Source organism: Scomber scombrus, chromosome 19, assembly GCF_963691925.1.
Source record: "Scomber scombrus chromosome 19, fScoSco1.1, whole genome shotgun sequence".
NCBI lineage: Eukaryota > Metazoa > Chordata > Actinopteri > Scombriformes > Scombridae > Scomber > Scomber scombrus.
In genome coordinates, this window is record NC_084988.1 from 18,527,051 (window position 1) to 18,533,652 (window position 6,602).

The following is a 6,602-nucleotide window of genomic DNA, read 5'->3' on the forward strand; positions in this document are numbered from 1 at the left end:
TATTACACTGAGTTTCTATGAGTGGCAAGTTTTAATAATATTCTGACGTGCTTGTGAAACCACTTCAGCTAGACTGCTAAAACTTTTAAAAAGGGGCATTTATGAGAGTCTGGTGGCATCTGCTGTGACACCGTTTGGGGAGAGACATGTATTAATATTGCAAGACTTTCCAACGTTGCAACAAGCTGAGCGGCGACCTGCACTCAGCGTAATCTGCTTGACTTGGCATGAACTCATAGAGGAACCCTGCTAGCAATTATACTGACCTTCTTGACTTTGAATAAATGATGTGTCCTTGTGTGTTTTGTTGAGGGGGAATTGGCAGTATGTTTGGTAGCCAAAATGTTCTCAGTAGGAATTGTTAGAAAAATCTAGAATGTCCTTCGCACCTGCCTTTTGCACTTGGACCCATCAACTGTAAAAAAAAAAAAAACACCGGCTCCATGGAATCTGCGGCCAGGGTGGCATAGCGAGCTAGCCAGGCACTGAGGAAGATGATCCCCCTGGGTCAGAATGAGGGAATTCTGGTTTTAAACAGCTCTTATGTAATGGCCAAGCAGAGTTGATGTCTTGGCGCTAACAGAGCAGAGAAAAGTAGACCTGAAAGTTTCTGAGGAAACCCAAGTCGACCTTAGTGAGAAATGGAGAAAGCCTAGTCGATCTTTAGGCATCCAGAGGGTACCGTTAAAGCAAGCAAGCCCACACACAGGCTTTCCTGCTGCGGCCTGGCAGGTACACCACTTGGCTTCCCCTTCATTGAGGATGTGATGCATATTAAAACTATTTTTCTGCTGTTTTACTAAGGCGTGGACTGTAAAAACCGATAAAATGTCCAACAATACTGTTTCTTTTCTCTTATCTTTATGTGCTTTACAATGATTTCTTTCACTTACATATCCTTTTTCCTTCTGACAGCCGAGGCCTGTCAGCCAAATAAGCCTTGACGATGATATCGCTCCAGGAAACAGGTTATTTGGATACATTTACCTCTTTGGAGAAAAGAATTTTCAAGAGAGCTTTAATTGAGCGTGTTCACTGAGTGAATGCCAGGATTGCCGGTGACCTAAAGCAATCAGGACCTTGTCTCTGTTTATGCTGGCCGGATGCCAAATGACTGAACCAACATGACAAAGCTCGGAGGCTGAGAAGTGGAGAAAAGAGCTTATCTTGCACAGAGATCAAACCACCGACTGCTAAAGTGGGGAAGGGGCTGGACAGGGAGAGGAGTGCTAATGAGCCTGAAAATGTTCTTCAACCTAACACTAATATAACGGCTGCCAAAGACCCTCAAAAGCACTTCGCGTCTGTCACAAAGCCCAGGAAACTGCAGATAAGGGCACATCATGTTCCATGCAGTTCAGTGAAGCGAGCTACTGAGCAAGCAAAAATAAAGGCAAACAACATCAATATCTTCCAAGACTGCAGAGTTATAGCAATATTGTGTTGTGATGACTGATATATGGCTGCTGAAGATAGAGTGTGATGAATGGATTATTGGACACTGTCGGATCCATGTGTGGTCAGTGATGGATTTATGCGCCCTACAACACTCTTTCCCATCTTTGAGCTACTACATTGCGGTTCAAAGAAATGAACACAGCTCTGATTATCAAATATACGATTCTGCATATGTTACCAGGCTAATCTGCTGGTGCTACCCAACAGCAGAAGAGTGGACTTCCTAAAAAAAGGAAAAACAAAGAGATAGTCAGTCTCCACCCACTGATGAGCAGGTGGGATGTGTTGGAGTAAATGTGTACCCAGAATTTGCTCCATCCATCATGGGGGGGACAATACAAGACACATGGCGCCAACTGAGCATCGTAGAAATGAGCACTTTGGCCTGTAGCACCAGCTGTGTTTGCCTTTCCAATAGGGTAAAGATAGTAAGTGGGACCTTATGGCTACTGAACGAAGGTAGGGCAGATCAATCACAATTTTCTATTGTTGTTGGAATTGACCGGTGAGCAGGCTTAAAGCCAACGAGTGGGGGTGCAGAAGGGAGTATTTCCATACAAAGAGAGCTGTTCGTTGCCTGAAGAATGCGTGAACACGTGCCGTCTTTAGAAGAGGGTATCAAAAACACAAATATCATGTACATGCAGTCTTTATGGAGCCTGCAGAGACATGATGCAACTTGAGTGTTTCCAGCTTGAATTCACAATCAAAGGATAAAACAGTATTTTACACACAGCAGCAATGAGCATAAAAAGGAATGTGCTTTGAGCATAAAAGATCACACACCCTCACATAAGGTTCTCTGTGGCAACAGGATTGTCAAGATATGAAGTCCCGTACGAGGATGAATACACCTACAAATAACCTCTGTACCCAACACTCCCTCTCATCTCCATCTCTCTGTACTGTTTGTACATTTTGATAATCAAACTAACTCTTGTATATCACAACTTGTAAATCACTTGGTCTGGTTCAAAGTGCTGAGGCAGCACTTATCCCAGACTGAAATATTGTACGCCGTCTGGTGCACGCACAGGAATTACATGGGCTGCTGCTCTACTGCTGCCATGGGGGCTTTTTGCTTCATGTACACCAATCGCCATGTGATTTATGCGACCATCAATAAAACAATGTCTCGCAGTTATTTCTTTGGGGTTAATGAAAGTCTGAATCACAAATGAAGTCATCTGACACTGACTAAAAGCTACCTCACTTCCTTCTTCACCTGCACCCCAATCATCCACTGGGTAACTTTTCATCTGTTACCTCGTTTGACACATTGTTAAAAGCCGCAGCCAACGCTTAATCTTCATTTTCTTTGCAAACCTTACAGACCATGCTTTAGCAGGTGACCCTGAAGGAGACCAATTCAATTTAAAACCTACGCGTTAATCTCCTCAAAGGCCCGAGAGCTGTGGCTGCTAAGAGGGGTATGAATGGGCGCGTCGGTTCAGCGAGATGAGACCACGTCGCTCTGTTGAGCTGGACAGAAGGTTCCTGTTTGTGCAGCAGAGCAGGGGATCTCGTGTTGGAGCAGATTCACAAAGTGCAGCTGACTGAACAAATCCCTCCAAGTGGATGGACGTGTGTGTGTGTGTGTGTGTGTGTGTGTGTGTGTGTGTGTGTGTGTGTGCGTGCGTGTGCGTGTTTGCGTGTGCGTGTGCAAGTGTGTCCGCCAACCCAGTAGCCACAGCAAAACAGGTTAAATTCAGAGTCACTGAATTATGCAGTACAGAAGATACAAAGCATCTCTTTTGGGCTGTTTTTGAGTCACAAGGCTCTGTTATTATTTTTGTCTTAACTGGCAATACAAGACACGATGGGTAAGTCAATGTTGTGTCGGTGATAGCTCTGTGACCTGTAGTTGTGTGCACCCAGAAGGGGTCAAAGCCAGTCATGTGTCTGTTGGTTGGCGTCGCGGTGAGGTTGGTCGCAAATGAGAAGCTTCAGCCAAGATGCTGTCAACACCAGCTTTTAGTTCACCTGCTTTTTATAGCAACCACTCCAGACACGGCTGGCTATATACTACCAACAAACACGGCGAAAGCCAAATATAATCTCAACCACAGCAGTAAGAAATAGAAACATACAAGTAACCATTACGCCTTTGTAACTGGACCGCCTGCACTAACACAGAAGCTCGAAGCCATCAAAGTGCACTTCATTGTAATTGAGGGAGCAAAAATACTGAGAAATGAACAAAGGTTAAAGTTTTTGTTAAATTCAATGTAATATATTTCAAATCCTTTTGTCTTGTCTGTGGTTTCTCCCTGCAGTGCCTCTCTACCTAGAGACAGTAAAAGGCCTTCATCCCTGTGTGACAATAAGCACAGATGTTACCCATGCCTGATAAGTCACATGCACGCCACCTTATATGGAGAAAAATGTGCCGGGGGGAAGACATGAAACATTGGTGTTTCTCGACCAGTGTGCTAGCACTTCAGAATTAACGACGACGGGCACTCGCACAAAGCCTTCCAAATGGCCTGCGGAGAGAGAACAATTCCAAGTTTCTCACTTGACGTAAGTCGCTGTTCACATAAAGCGTCAGACACAAGAAGAGTCATTTTTCCAACCACAGCTACATTGAACTTCTTTACATAACTCCACACAACTTCAAAACAAGATTGCTTCATGAGGGAAGTTCCTGTGGTAATTATGTCACTGTTTCAGGATGTTAAATTAGACATATGATGAGCAGTAGATGCCTATGAAGCAATCTCATGCCACCCAGAGAGGAGGTAACCTTACATCTCACTTTTGTCACTGGTAAACAACTTTGACAAATGACAGTCCTGCCAACTGAGAGGCAGAACTTCTAACTCGTGTCACAAAAAGAAAGCAATCACATGTTTTCCACTAAATGGAAATTACAGGTCACACTCAATCAAATCACTCTGGTTCAAGACCCCGTCTCATCCAGGGGAAAACAGAATAAAAAAACATAATGTTCCTTGTGGTTGAGGATTTCTATGCCACAAATATGTGAACCGCATACGCCAAGATCTGCGTGTGGTGCAACAGCCTCTGTCCATTTAGTTTAGTGCTCTGATTTCCTAAAGAACAGGGCGCATACATGAGAACAACAGCAATTATGTCAGTGAATAACTATTCCTGTATAGTTCATTAAACAGGCAGGGTGGCAGGAAGGCCTGACGAAATATAAACAATCACACAGCATGTTTCCCCCTCCAGAAAAATAAACAGCAGACATTCTTGGGCATCTTCTTGCTTGTGCTCATGTTGGGCTAAGCCTAATTCCTGGATATAGTTTCAAGTAAAATGACAAATGGTAAATATTTAAAGTGCCTCCACGTATCAAGTACATCATTTAATACTCCTTAGTCACATTAATTACTTCTATTACATCACTTTTCCTCAAGCTGTAACCTCTTCGCTAATATATTAATGCCAGCCACAGCCTTAAGACAGATCAATGTCCATCCATGTGCCAGCCACTTAAAGTCAAACATTAGCTTGTGTTGTTATTTTTACAACCCTACTCAGCAAGGTAGCAGCAGGACATTTAAAGTGACACCTTCACGTGCCAGTTTCCATGACAGAGGGCCTACCATGCCAAAAGGCATGCCCGACCATTCCTCCTGTTCTTTGAATCTGTTTGCTCTGGGCAGGCCCTTCACTCCAGGGGTCCCGTGGCCCTTTTGTTGTCTCTGTATGTGGCTAGAGAACCCTTCCACCCTAGCACACTGCTAAACAACAATAGCAGCTGAGGGTAAATCACATCCACATACAACAGAGGAACATTCCCCAGCATTTAGTGGAATGACCAGGGCGCCTACCCTCTCAGTTCATAAATCAGAAGGAAGAAAGTAAAGCAATAAGCAGCCTCTCTGACCCTGCTGTGGTCTACATGTTGAACACCTCCACACCCCTCAGACACCCACAGTGATATACTGTGGCAGTGGAATGACAACCCAAATACCTTTTGTATGGAGTTTTAATTAATTTCCAAGGCTGAACATGATGACAGGTTGGAATTTATTTTATGTGTCATGTCAAATTGTGTTTCACACTGCACTAAAGATTTAATTAACAGATATTGTATTCCAGTGAGTAAACAGCAGTGACAGTTTTAATAAGTGATGATTATAAATACAAAGGGAGAGGTCATTCTCTCTGTGCCTACAACAATGCACATTGGCCCCAAACCCTGTACTTTCAACACAGTGGCCCGTGTGGTGGCAACTCCTATAATATAACGCCTTTTCACTTAGCCTATAATAAAAATAAAACAATGCAAATCTGTCATAGTTGCTGCAGCGAGATTTAACACACACAGCATTCAGTGAGGACTCGCTTGTGAATTATTATTACACAAACACAGCCAAACTTTTCTATAGCAGACGCAAACTTTGATCCAATGTGCGTAAAAGCGCTGCAGCGGACAAAGCGCACTGACACTAATGAACCGAGTCCTTCAGTTCACAACCAGCGTGACTGTAAAATAAGTTCGCTTACAACTTACCGGCTAATGTTTCCTCTGGTGAAACATACTCCTCGCAGTATTCACGTGTTTCCCTCCTCGCAACCGCTAAATATAACGCTGGTGCATTTTACACACACAAACACACACACACACACATAAAAATCGGATTTTTTTGGAGCGTATTTCCACGATTCCTCCGTCTCTCCTGAACAAATGTTGGTGGGACGGAGCGCCAAGAGACTGCGGACTCCTCCCAGACAATGTGGGGTTAAACTCCTCCTTCCCACGGACACAGGGAGGGGGGATGGCCGTGTTCTTACAGCATGCTCTACCGGGGATATTAATGAAAAGGTGTATACACACGTATGGTAGAAGCATGGTAAATTAGGGGTTCCAAAACAATGGTTCGGGGATTTCTTGCGGTCCCTCGGGGAGATGTAAGAAACTATTCTATTCAGGACTATTTCATTTAAATTCTACCCAGTTTAGAAATGACATCCTGTTTACTCGTCATGCTCGATCTGATGTAAAATGTTTTTTATAGTTCTTGAGGACGTTAAAAAAAGTACCCTGAGTTAATGACTACATCAGTGCTATATTTTCTTAGGCTTGAGAATTTAAGCTGCAATGTACATAGCACTTTTATATATAAATGAACACCCGTTTTGTTTAAGCTCATAAACCAGTTCACATAATG

At 43.5% G+C, this 6,602-nt stretch overlaps 1 protein-coding gene across 1 annotated transcript in view; it reads right to left on the minus strand.

The window, feature by feature from the left end:
- The window catches only part of tiam2a (TIAM Rac1 associated GEF 2a), a 71,591-nt gene extending 65,513 nt beyond the window's left edge, over positions 1-6,078 (minus strand). The window contains exon 1 of the mRNA XM_062440271.1: positions 5,945-6,078. The gene's annotated coding sequence lies outside the window, so the exon portion shown is untranslated. The remainder of the gene's footprint in view (positions 1-5,944) is intronic.
- Between the last annotated feature and the right edge of the window lie 524 nt (positions 6,079-6,602).